The following is a 13839-nucleotide window of genomic DNA, read 5'->3' on the forward strand; positions in this document are numbered from 1 at the left end:
AGAGCCAGTCATGACAAAACTCTACCATCTGGTGAGCAAGATGTATGAGATAGGCGAAATACCCACAGACTTCAAGAAGAATATAATAATTCCAATCCCAAAGAAAGCATGCGTTGACAGATGTGAAAATTACCGAACTATCAGTTTAATAAGTCACAGCTGCAAAACACTAACGCGAATTCTTTACAGACGAATGGAAAAACTGGTAGAAGCGGACCTCGGGGAAGATCAGTTTGGATTCCGTAGAAATGTTGGAACACGTGAGGCAATACTAACCTTACGACTTATCTTAGAAGAAAGATTAAGAAAAGGCAAACCTACGTTTCTAGCATTTGTAGACTTAGAGAAAGCTTTTGACAACGTTAACTGGAATACTCTCTTTCAAATTCTGAAGGTGGCAGGGGTAAAATACAGGGAGCGAAAGGCTATTTACAATTTGTACAGAAACCAGATGGCAGTTATAAGAGTCGAGGGACATGAAAGGGAAGCAGTGGTTGGGAAAGGAGTGAGACAGGGTTGTAGCCTCTCTCCGATGTTATTCAATCTGTATATTGAGCAAGCAGTAAAGGAAACAAAAGAAAAATTCGGAGTAGGTATTAAAATTCATGGAGAAGAAGTAAAAACTTTGAGGTTCGCCGATGACATTGTAATTCTGTCAGAGACAGCAAAGGACTTGGAAGAGCAGTTGAACGGAATGGACAGTGTCTTGAAAGGAGGATATAAGATGAACATCAACAAAAGCAAAACGAGGATAATGGAATATAGTCAAATTAAATCGGGTGATGCTGAGGGGATTAGATTAGGAAATGAGACACTTAAAGTAGTAAAGGAGTTTTGCTATTTAGGGAGTAAAATAACTGATGATGGTCGAAGTAGAGAGGATATAAAATGCAGACTGGCAATGGCAAGGAAATCGTTTCTGAAGAAGAGAAATTTGTTAACATCGAGTATAGATTTAGGTGTCAGGAAGTCATTTCTGAAAGTATTTGTATGGAGTGTAGCCATGTATGGAAGTGAAACATGGACGATAACCGGTTTGGACAAGAAGAGAATAGAAGCTTTCGAAATGTGGTGCTACAGAAGAATGCTGAAGATAAGGTGGGTAGATCACGTAACTAATGAGGAGGTATTGAATAGGATTGGGGAGAAGAGAAGTTTGTGGCACAACTTGACTAGAAGAAGGGATCGGTTGGTAGGACATGTTTTGAGGCATCAAGGGATCACAAATTTAGCATTGGAGGGCAGCGTGGAGGGTAAAAATCGTAGAGGGAGACCAAGAGATGAATACACTAAGCAGATTCAGAAGGATGTAGGTTGCAGTAGGTACTGGGAGATGAAGAAGCTTGCACAGGATAGAGTAGCATGGATAGCTGCATCAAACCAGTCTCAGGACTGAAGACAACAACAACAACAACAACAGTGAAACGTCCGACAGATTCTCAGGTTACATTAAACTTAAGGAAGGGGAACATAATCCGCCGTAACGCATATGAGCAACCTTCCAACATAACGCTAAACAGGTCCAGATCCACGCTCCCCACATCACTACCTTCTGGTCTACATTACCAGTTGGCATCAGCGAAATCGGAGCACTGACTAGCGGCTCAAGCTTTATTCGGAGCAAATAATTTAGCCGTAGTTTTTACGATGTGAGGTAAATATGACATGCTGTTTGAGGTCACCGTGGTGGAGCCTCCAAATAATCGCTGGGATGACTTCCCGTATGTTTCAGATGTCGTTATGGTCGGAACTCAGCTCGATGTCAGGATACAATACTAAGAGATCCTCTTTGTTTCCTCTATTAACCCTATCTGGTAAGGTTCCCAGACCGGTGAACAGTACGCAGTACCCAATAATCGCTCAAACGAGGGCGTCTGCCCTTCCTGCAAGTAGTTTTATGGAGTCGTTCCACTTTAAACGCTTCGAACGCAAACTACTAAACACTTTACCGTTGCACTATTTGCAGAGATCTATTGGCTGTTACGTAGTAGAAAGATACAAAGGTTATTCACCAGCTGTCCTTCTTTCTTCCAGTACACACTCGCTCCATGTTTTAATTGCCTTAAAGACATGATCTGGTTATGTCACTCAAAATCATTATTAATTTTGACCTTCTTCCTTCAAGTCTAGTTAACGGCGGATAATTTTGAACTGTAGTCTCATCTATGTTGTATTGGGTGTATCCTGTATTTCTCGAAATATTTCAAAAGTCAGAGCGAAGAAAACGACGTAATCCATAAAGCGAAGGATTTACATGCTGCCGATACAGCCTGTAGCTGGCTACCTCTAGTTGATTCCAACTGAATTATTCCTTAGTGTAATATGCGCGCCAACCAATCTATGTATTCATTTAACTTTCTACGTATTTCAGTTGTTTTAAATTCTCTGTTGTGTCATAACCTCTTTGCTATACCTGAATTCTTCGCGTATCCGTTACTGGATATTTTCATTTAATCTGGTACACACAGTAGCACTTGTGTTGAAAGCTGTATGAGGGGCGTTCAATAAGTAATGCAACACTTAAGTAAGTTGGATTTATTCAGGATTCCAAAGACGATACTATTTCCAACTCTCTTGGCTACAAAACGTTATTTTTCTACAATCTCCGTTCAATGCGACGGCCTTACGCCACCTTACTGGAAGGGCCACATGGGATCACTCTGCTGGTCAACTTCGGAGCCAACGTCTCGCTGCATCAGAACCTCCCCATCACCTACTTACTACTTCCCATGGAAGTATTGGGCCAAACATATAGTCGTTCATTACACTTTATGGGCTTCTGTTAGGCGGCAATGAACCCAGCGGGCACACACCTTTGAGTACCCCAACTGCTGGGCTAGTGTGTCAGCACTACCAGCAAAGACATCCAGTTGAGCAGCGAGGTGTTTGATTGTGATCCATCGATCACCTGGAATGAGAATGTCCGCACGTTCCACCATTGCAGGAGTCACAGCTGTGTGCGGAAGACTGGCACGTTGAGATCGAACAGGCTTCCACGACCTTGTTGCGATGATGACAGACGCCTCATCCGACAACTCACGGTGCTGTTGTTCACTGCCAGGTCTCTGTAGACCCTCTACAAACGTCTATGAATATCTGCGGTGCTCTGGTTTTCCGGAAAAAAAGCTCAGTGATAGCTCACTGCTTGGAACGCACCCCCGTTACAGTCGCCATTTTGAAGACTACGTATAGCGCCGCCACCTATCGGCACCACGTGAAACTATAGCGGCTGAAGCGGGAATATTCTACGAGGTCCCACAACGAATTCCGCATTTTTTAAACCGAAATTGGCCGAGAAAAAATATATTTCATTATTTATTGAACGTCCATCGTATTTCATTTTCTTTTTCCTTCCTTACATATTTGTGTGATAGATTTTCTTACAAACAGCGACGTCTTTAGCAGTTTGGAACATAGTGTCATTACTCTCTTTCTACCTATTTAATCTGCAATTTACTCATTATGTAGAGTCGTATTTTTGTTTGTTATGTAGATGTGGCACCTTCCGCATTTAAACTTCAATTCTCTCTATAAATGTCGGTGAACTTTACCTAACGAATTTAGCATGTAACAAATTTAGCTTCTTACTTGCTTAAAACTGTATTTTACATAAATGACCTTACAGTTAATGGTGTCGTTGTACCCAAATGGGGCTATACATGCAGTATAAGTCTTATATAGAGAAGATTACAGACTTTCATATTTAGAGGCTCTAGAGGTTCCAACCTCTATGTCCTGTATGAAGAAAACGAAGGTACATTAAATAGAATCATCTTAATTTTTTTTTGAACTGGCTATGCTTCACAGCTTTCACGTAATTGAGAACTTATATCTTGCAGAACGGCATAAGCTACTGTTAAAATACGTTTCTTTTTTATGGGATCTGTTTTACATCGTATCAACCATTACCGCTTATATTAGCATAACAACGGCGTCGTTGATAGTACATCTCAATATATGCAGTAAAGATTTTAGTGCCAAGTACCATAGAATATTTAGTTTTCTTGGTTTCGCCGTTTAACCTGTCATTTTGAAACCATATATATCCACTCAGTGCAGGGGCTAAAGGAGGCATCATTTGTGATGCTGTTGTTGTGATCTTTAGCACGAAGACTGGGTTCATGCAGCTATCCACGCTACTGTATCCTGGGCAAGCCGCCTCCTCTTCGACCGAGCGAGATGGTGCGACTGGACATTCGGAAGGACGATGGTTCAAACCCGAGGTTTATATTTTCTGTGATTTCCCCAAATCGCTCCAGGCAAATGGTGGGATGTTCATTTGAAACGGCACTGCCGTCATCCTTCCCTACCCTTGATACAATTCCAGCTTTCGTTCCGTCTTTAATGACCTCGATGTCGATGGGTCGTTAAACCCAATATTCCTTCCTTTCTCTAAGAGTCTCCGTCTTCCAATAACAACCGCAACCTGGATTCATTTGAACCTCCTCACTGTATTGACTGCTAGGTTCTCCTCTACAACTTTTACACTCCAAACCTCACTCCATTACCAAACTGACGATTCCTTTATGCTTCAGGATGTGTCCTATCAAATGATTTCTTCGTTTAGTGTAATTCCTTTTCCCTCTAATTTAATTCAGTACCTCCTCATCGGAAATTGGATCTACTCATCTAAACCTCAATATTCTCCTGTAGCACCACATTTCTACATCTACATCCATACTCCGCAACCCACCTGACGGTATATGGCGGATGGTATTTCTAGTACCACTAATTGATACCTCCTTCCCTGCTCCACTCACGAATGGCACGTGGGAAGAATTATTGTCAGTAAGCCTCTGTATTGGCTTAAATGTGTCTAATTTTTTTGCGTGGTCATTTCGTGAGACGTATGTGGAAGGAAGTTACATGTGGCCAGACTCTTCCCAGCACGTTCTCTCTTAATTTCAATAATAAACCAGTCCGTTATGAAGAACACTTGGCTTGTAGCGTCTGCCACTGCAGGCTGTTGAGCATCTTTGTAACGCTCTCGTGCCAACTAAACGATCCCGTGACGAAACGCGCCGTTCTTCGTTGGAACTTCTCTAGATCTTCTATCAATCCTAACTGGTAAGGATCTCAGATTGATGAACAGTACTCAAGAATCGGTCAAAGGACAACCTTATAAGTCGCTTCCTTCGCGGTTAAATTACATTTTTTAAAATATTTTCCTATGAATCTCAATCTGGTTCAAATGGCTCTGAGCACTATGGGACTCAACTGCTGAGGTCATTAGTCCCCTAGAACTTAGAACTAGTTAAACCTAACTAACCTAAGGACATGACATACATCCATGCCCGAGGCAGGATTCGAACCTGCGACCGTAGCGGTCTTGCGGTTCCAGACTGCAGCGCCAGAACCGCGCGGCCACTTCGGCCGGCGAATCTCAATCTAAAATATGCTTTTCCTATTATTCGATTTATGTCGTCATTCCACTTAAGGTCGGATACTTTGTAGAAGATGCTACTTCCAGCAACCTGTCATCAAAGGTGTGTTTGTACATTTGTGGATTTCTTATACTACGTATGCACAACATGTTTCATTTATTTACGTTAAGGATCAGTTGCCAGTCCCTACACCATTCATCAAACCTCTGCAGGTCAGTTTGCAAATGGCAACATTCCTTTGGCATGTCTACCATCTTGTACCACAGCGTTACGAGATTCCCGACATTTTCTAGAGATCGATTATGTATATTTTAACAGTAGCGGTCTTATCACACCTCCTTTGGATACTCCTGAGCCGGCCGAAGTGGCCGTGCGGTTCTAGGCGCTGCAGTCTGGAACCGCGAGACCGCTATGGTCGCAGGTTCGAATCCTGCCTTGGGTATGGATGTGTGTGATGTCCTTAGGTTAGTTAGGTTTAACTAGTTGTAAGTTCTAGGGGACTAATGACCTCAGAAGTTGAGTCCCATAGTGCTCAGAGCCATTTGAACTATTTTTGATACTCCTGAAACTGCCTTTACATCCTTCGATTTTGTTCCGTTAAGAGAGACGTGTTGAGCTCTCCTTGCAAGGAAGACTTGAATCCAATCACGAATTTGGTCCGATACTCTGTTAGCTCGTATTTTTTTTCAGTAAACGGCAGTGCGGGACAGTGTAAAATGCTTTCGTGAAGTATAGGGAAACGATGTGAACCTGAGCGCTGACGTTTACAGCACCGTGGATCTCACGAAGGAATCGAGCAAGCTGAGTTTCGCAGGATCTCTGTTTGCAGTATCCATGTTGATTTTTGTGGAGGAGTTTTTCTTTTGCCAAAAATTTTGTAATACGTGAGCATAAAACGTGCTCCATAATTCTGCAACAGACTGACGTCAGTGATATTGGTTGGTTTGGGGGAGGGGACCAACAGCGAGGTCATCGGTCCGGTCGGATTAGGGAAGGATGGGGAAGGAAATCGGCTGTGCACTTTCGGAGGAACCATCCCGGCATTTGCCTGAAGTGATTTAGAGAAATTTTTGGAAATTCATGGTAAGTTCTGTGGGATCAAACTGCTAAGGTCAGCAGTCCCTAGGTTTACACACTACTTAATATAACTTAAACTGACTTACGCTAAGGACAACACACACACCCATGCCCAAGGGCGGACGCGAACCTCCGACGGGGCGAGCCGCGCGAACCGTGGCAAGGCGCGTTAGATTTAGTGAAATCACAGAAAACCTAAATCAGGTTTCAACCGTCGTCCCCCCAAATGCGAACAATATAGGTCTACAGTTACGTGCATGTGTCCTACAGGAAACATGAGTGACCTTTTTTTTCGGTCTCAGGGTACCCTTCGTTGCTCCAACGACCTAATAGGGAAGCAACTTCTTTCGTATAATAACTGTAGAATCTTACAGTTATGAGGCTGTATTGAGAAGTAATGCCCTCGAATTTTTAATGTGGGAACTTAGCTTTTTAAATAAAACAAACGTTATTCACATTCTACAACTTTACTCCTTATGTCTACATATTTATTTCTCAACATAGTCACACTGGCGATACTTGTCCCAACGAGAGACCTGTTTGTCGATAACGTCACTCCAGGCTGTTCACTTTGTTGACAGAACCACAACCTCACCTCTGCTCGTGCCGCTTCGTCACTATGAAACTGAAGTCCTCAAAGCTGGTCTTTAAGTTTTTTGGAGACAGATGAAAATCGAATGGGGCCACGTCTGGACAGTGTGGAGGATGATCGATGACAAATAACCCAAGGTGTCGGATTGTTGCAGATGCTGCAGCTCTCGTATGTGGTCTGGCATTCTCATGCTGAAGGAGACGGTACTCCATGTGTGGACGAACTCTTCGAATTAGAAACTCGTTTACAACACGCTGTTTCTCACCCACAGACATAGTAAAGTTACGCACCGCCACGTTACACACTACAATTCTGAGGCCTGCAGCTGCAGAGGGCTGCAAATGTGTAGACACGAAGAATATAGATATAGAATGTTAATAAAGTTTGTTTCATTTAAAAAGCTTGAAGGTTTTGCACATAAAACATCGGAGACTTAACTTCTCAGCACGCCCATTAACTACAAGACGGAAGTGTTATGTGTTACACGATGAAGCATTAGCCCGATATTTATCAACGTTTGTGGATATGTTAGTCAGGTAACGAGTATTAACTGTTTAAACTTTCATACCATTGGGAACGGGTATACATCATCAACATGAGTAGTTGGTGTGACCCACAGGGCTACGAATACACTCTTGTATGCACTGCAGCATGTAAGAAATCAGCCTCCGAATATAATCTCTGTTTAATTATTGCCATCCCTGAAACACATGCTGTTCCTGAATGCTGGTGGCTGGATGCTGGTGCGAAAGTATTCGCCCTCCCATCGCCTCTCCTATATCCTCTGTTGGTAACAAATCAGGGGACAGAGCAAGGCTGATAACGAGACACACTTTCCTCAATACATTTGTCATATGAACTGCATTGTGGGGTCTTGGCTTAGCTTGCTGGAACATGCTATTTAGTGCCCTGGTTATGAAGGGTAGGACAATAGGGTTTACTAGTCTTGCCGTATACTGGTAAGCATTCAACCTACCTTCAACAGTTACCAAATTAGTCCACTTGTCATATCGAATAGCTTCCCACGCCATGATTCTAGGGTTTGGAGAAGGATGGGTCTCGAGGACTGCTGTTTCCTGTGACTTTTCGCCAGGTCGTCAGATTGGTGTCTATCGCAGTGCCACAAATGAAGCGAGACTCATCAGTGAACATCACAGAACGCCACTCAGAGTACCAGTTGATTCTGGCTCCATACTATGTAAGTTTCTGTTGTTTGTGGTATGGTGTCTGCGGTTCGTGGTTACACTTTACTGGTAACCCCTGCACGGATTAACTTCCCGTGGAGTATTCATTCTGGAACGACCTGTGCCTAATCTTCTTGCTCCAATGTTGTCCTGACGTCATCTCGCTACCACTCGATGTGCAGTCACTGCGCTACAACCATTTTCTTCATCCCAGTGATGTGACCATCCTCAAAGTCCGAAAGATGGAGGTAAGCTGCAAGTGTGCAATCTATGGGGTCGCTGTGTTGCGCTCTTTAACTGAAAAATCCCAGTAATATTAGATACACTCAGTAGCCACCACATACTCACACTGTTCTTCTTCTGTAAGAATGGCTTTTTTTCTGTACTAGTAATAAGTGCACATAAGGATGAAATTTTAATCAGCGTCTCCCACAGCCAATGAAATACTGGCGTATCCTAGCTGAAGTTCAGTGCCGAGGTGAAAATTAATATTTTTAAACTGAAAGGAGTTACTCACAATTGAAATCGTTCAAATATACTTTTATAATTGAAGACTAACATGATCTACCTTTCGTCTCTCTTTCTCTCTAGTCCCAGGAACAGATAGAAATTTTGTATGCAAATGCAATTTCTTGGTAATTACAACGTAACCACTAAATAAAACATAACACTTTATTTTTGATCAAGTGCCTTCATAGTTTTGTCATACAATTGTTTTGAACTATTTGCTTGCATGGGAGTCACGCTAAAAGTGTGCGAACTTCATATAGGTAGTTGATTAACTCTGTAGGAATTCGGGGCTTCCCATACCTGTGCATGTACTCCGTAGTGTGGTTCAAAATGGTTCAAATGGCTCTAAGCACTATGGGACTTAACATCTGAGGTCATCAGTGCCCTAGACTTAGAACTAGGAAAACCTACCTAACCTAAGGACATCAAAAACACCTATGCCCGAGGCAGGATTCGAATCTGCGACCGCAACAGCCGTGTGGTTTCGGACTGAAGCGCCTAGAACCGCTCGGCCAATGGTTTGTGGTAAATAATACAAGCTCACTCAAAACGAATTCCAGAATTCGTTCAGTGAACACCAGACAGGACGACGGTTTTTACTTATGTACAGAATGATATACACCAATAAACAGATTTCAATAGGCTTTTTACAAAACTGAAAGATCTGAATAACAAACCTCATAATTCCATATCTGACTCTAGACACTTCAAAACATTTACATAGACAGTGTTCTGCAGCTTGACACATTTGAAAAATGCCACCTCAAACTATAAAAAGCTGCATTTTTAGCAACTTTTGATGATTTTTATCGCAAATTTTCAAATTAAAGCACTTTCTTGAGGAATATTATAGTTACCGGCAGAGGGCTGCAAATATCTCTAAAGATGTAGTGTGTTAATAACTTTTCCTTTATTTAAAAAGCTTTAAGAGTTTACACATAAAAAAGTTCGGATACGTTACTTTTCAGCACGGCTTCGTAAAACATATTCTGTTTCAAATGTGTACGTCGCTCCTGACACTGAAATACTACTGCACTTTAGGGTGGTGATTTAACCATTAGACAGGAAAATTATAATAACAGTTCGAAAGAGGATGCAAATATCTCGAACATCTACACAAGAAGTGTAAATAACTGAGCAGGACGACGTCTACAGAACACATTCAGGAAGTCACAGAAAGAGCTGCAATATGCAGTCAGCTATGCTGTGGTCGAGTTATGAAATTTATATGTTAATTTTTTAACGAGCTCCTTCTTCGAGATACTTTTTTTGACAAACCGACAGTGCTGTTTTGCAGAAGGAAGAATGTAAAACTACACTTTAACGCTCTGATGATATCGAGGTCGTTACAGTCAGAACATAAACTCGGAATGAATAAGGATGGAGAGGGAAATCGGCCACGGCCTTGCTTAAGGAACCATATCGGAAGTGATCCATGGAAGTCACTGGAAAACTACAGGAGGAAAGCCAGACCGGGAATTGCTTCCCGCTAATTCCGAGTACAAATTAATCGCTTCGAAAGGAAGAATAATCTTTAACATCCCTGTGACGATGAGATTTTTAGATACAACGCACAAGCTCCGACTTTACAAGGCAGGAGAAGGAATCGGCCGTATTCTTATCAAAGGGACCAGACAAACATTCACGGTATTTGATTTCGGAAACAAGTGGACAACTTAAATCCGTATGGCTAGACGTAGATTTGAACGAACTCTTACTGCCTGCAAGGCCAGTGTCTCAACCTCTCCGTGGCTTCGGGTGCTCTACAGATGGGTCGTACGGTGAACGAAGAGGCGTGGGCACCCCTGGAGGACCGCGACTGCATTCCCAGGCTGCAAGCCGGTGGGCGATGGGCCGCGAAGTCGCACAGGATGTGTCGCAAGTATCTACACCACTCACTAAGACAGCAACGTTACTGGTGTCGAAGATGAACTGAACCTCCAATAAAACGAAAATGGTAATTTCCTCCACAACGTTTGTTGATTATTGCGACTTGGAACGTAGATTAAACTTACAAATATAGACATATTTGTTTTTAGTTACATTTTTTCGCAGAGTTTCCAATTGTCATCCAGCTTTTCGTGCATCTGACTGAGCGCAAGCAGATAGAGCTACATATTACGTTAATCATCAGTAAGTACTAAGATTTAGATAATATACTACTAACATCTGAGATCATCAAATATGTTTAGGCGTACCAGATGTGTGTCTGACTGCAGATATAAACAATTGCAAAAACATTCGACCAGCCACGGAAACTAAATAACGGTTTTAGGTCAGACGCAGAGAACGTATTACACGACCACGATATTATTGCATTTGATCTCCCGTGTCCGTTATCGGAAACACGCCGTGACATTACAGTAAACAAGTACAATGAGTAAGGAAATCGCATCGCATTGTGAATGATTTCAAGACAGTCTTCCTCTTTTTTTCGTTTTTTATTGGCATCTGGCCATCGCCATATTCAAGACAGTTGTGAATTTACTATCAAGTGATTCAGCGTGTCCTCGTGAAATATAAAGATAAAAACTCTCGGTAAGTCAACCTAAGCGCTCTCGCTCCCAGGTACAATGATACTGTGGTCGACTAATAGTGCAGTCGTTAGTGCCCGTTGTTGTTGTTCTTGTTGTTGGTGGTGGTGGTGATGATGGTGTTGTCTTCAGTCTTCAGTCAGAAGACTGAATTGATGCTGCTCTGCACACCATACTGTTCAAATGGCTCTGAGCACTATGGGACTTAACAGCTATGGTCATCAGTCCCCTAGAACTTAGAACTACTTAAACCTAACTAACCTACGGACATCACACAACACCCAGTCATCACGAGGCAGAGAAAATCCCTGACCCCGCCGGGAATCGAAACCGGGAACCCTGGCGCGGGAAGCGAGAACGCTACCGCACGACCACGATCTGTGGACACACAATACTGTTCTATGCAAGACTTTTTATACAGGGTGTTACAAAAAGGTACGGCCAAACTTTCAGGAAACATTCCTCACACACAAATAAAGAAAATATGTTATGTGGACATGTGTCCGGAAACGCTTAATTTCCATGTTAGAGCTCATTTTAGTTTCGTCAGTATGTACTGTACTTCCTCGATTCACCGCCAGTTGGCCCAATTGAAGGAAGGTAATGTTGATGTTATAACCAGGAATAACACAATAACCTCTTCAGTCTGGTTTATTAAATCACAAATCACTTTTTAACAATTATGTGAGCCAAGCGTCTACCCAGGCTCACACTCAGAAGTAATGCAGTAATAAAGTTTGGTTATACCAATGTCCGAATGTGCATGGTGGGCTGCACGTCCCGTAAATATTCCCAAGTCCAGTGAAGTTCAGTCTCTCCAAGTGAAGTCGCAAGATTTTCCGCCGAGCAGCCAGGTAACCTCGAGTGGTGCGGCGAGTCATCCACAAGCAGCTGGAACACGGCGTACTGCACTTCCCGATGAGAACTGTCGTTTGCGGCGGCGGCCGGGTTTATATAAGGCTTGCTAGTTAATGGAGCCGTCGGCTGGGGTCGCTGTTTTCCAGGGAAAACCAATCGCAATGTTTCCTGGCGTAGCCAATTGCTGTGTGCTGACAAACGCGCGCGCGCGCGAAGGCGGCCAGCGATGGTAGCCGCGAGCCGCCCGGAGAAGTGCGGCCAGCGATGTATTTCTCGGCCACGTAAGGGAGCGTGCGTGTAAAGACGGCCAGCGATGGAAACAGCGGGCCGCCCAGAGAAGTGCGGCCAGCGATGTATTTGGCGGCCGCGTACTGGAGCGCGTTGTTCGGTGTTTGTTAGAAGTGGTGTATCCCACAGTTGACTTCGGTGCTTGTGTTGACATGCGACTCATTGCTCTACAGTACTAGCATCAAGCACATCAGTACGTAGCATCAACAGGTTAGTGTTCATCACGAACGTGGTTTTGCAGTCAGTGCTATGTTTACAAATGCGGAGTTGGCAGATGCCCATTTGATGTATGGATTAGTACGGGGCAATAGCCGTGGCGCGGTACGTTTGTATCGAGACAGATTTCCAGTACGAAGGTGTCCCGACAGGAAGACGTTCGAAGCAATTGACCGGCGTCTTAGGGAGCACGGAACATTCCAGCCTATGACTCGCGACTGGGGAAGACCTAGAACGACGTGGACACCTGCAATGGACGAGGCAATTCTTCGTGCAGTTGACGATAACCCTAATGTCAGCGTCAGAGAAGTTGCTGCTGTACAAGGTAACGTTGACCACGTCACTGTATAGAGAGTGCTATAGGATAACCAGTTGTTTCCGTACCATGTACAGCGTGTGCAGGCACTATCAGCAGCTGATTGGCCTCCACGGGTATACTTCTGATATTGGTTCATCCAACAATGTGTCAATCCTCATTTCAGTGCAAATTTTTTCTTTACGGACGAGGCTTCATTCCAACGTGATCAAATTGTAAATTTTCAAAATCAACATGTGTGGGCTGACGAGAATCTGCACGCAATTGTGCAATCACGTCATCAACACAGATTTTCTGTGAACGTTTGGGCAGGCATTGTTGGTGATGTCCTGATTGGGCCCCATGTTCTTCCACCGCTCAATGGAACACGTTATTATGATTTCATACGGGATACTCTACCTGTGCTGCTAGAACATGTGCCTTTACAAGTACGACAAAACATGTGGTTCATGCACGATGGAGTTCCTGCACATTTCAGTCGAAGTGTTCGTACGCTTCTCAACAACAGATTCGGTGACTGATGGATTGGTAGAGGCGGACCAATTCCATGGCCTCCACGCTCTACTGACCTCAACACTCTTGACTTTCATTTATGGGGGCATTTGAAAGCTCTTGTCTACGCAACTCCGGTACCAAATGTAGAGACCCTTCGTGCTCGTATTGTGGACGGCTGTGATATAATACGCCATTCTCCAGGGCTGCATCAGCGCATCAGGGATTCCATGCGACGGAGGGTGGATGCATGTATCCTCGCTAACGGAGGACATTTTGAACATTTCCTGTAACAAAGTGTTTGAAATCAAGCTGGTACTTTCTGTTGCTGTGTGTTTCCATTCCACGATTAATGTGATTTGAAGAGAAGTAATAAAATGAGCTCTAA

The sequence above is a fragment of the Schistocerca nitens genome, chromosome 3, assembly GCF_023898315.1.
Source record: "Schistocerca nitens isolate TAMUIC-IGC-003100 chromosome 3, iqSchNite1.1, whole genome shotgun sequence".
In the NCBI taxonomy this organism is placed as follows: domain Eukaryota; kingdom Metazoa; phylum Arthropoda; class Insecta; order Orthoptera; family Acrididae; genus Schistocerca; species Schistocerca nitens.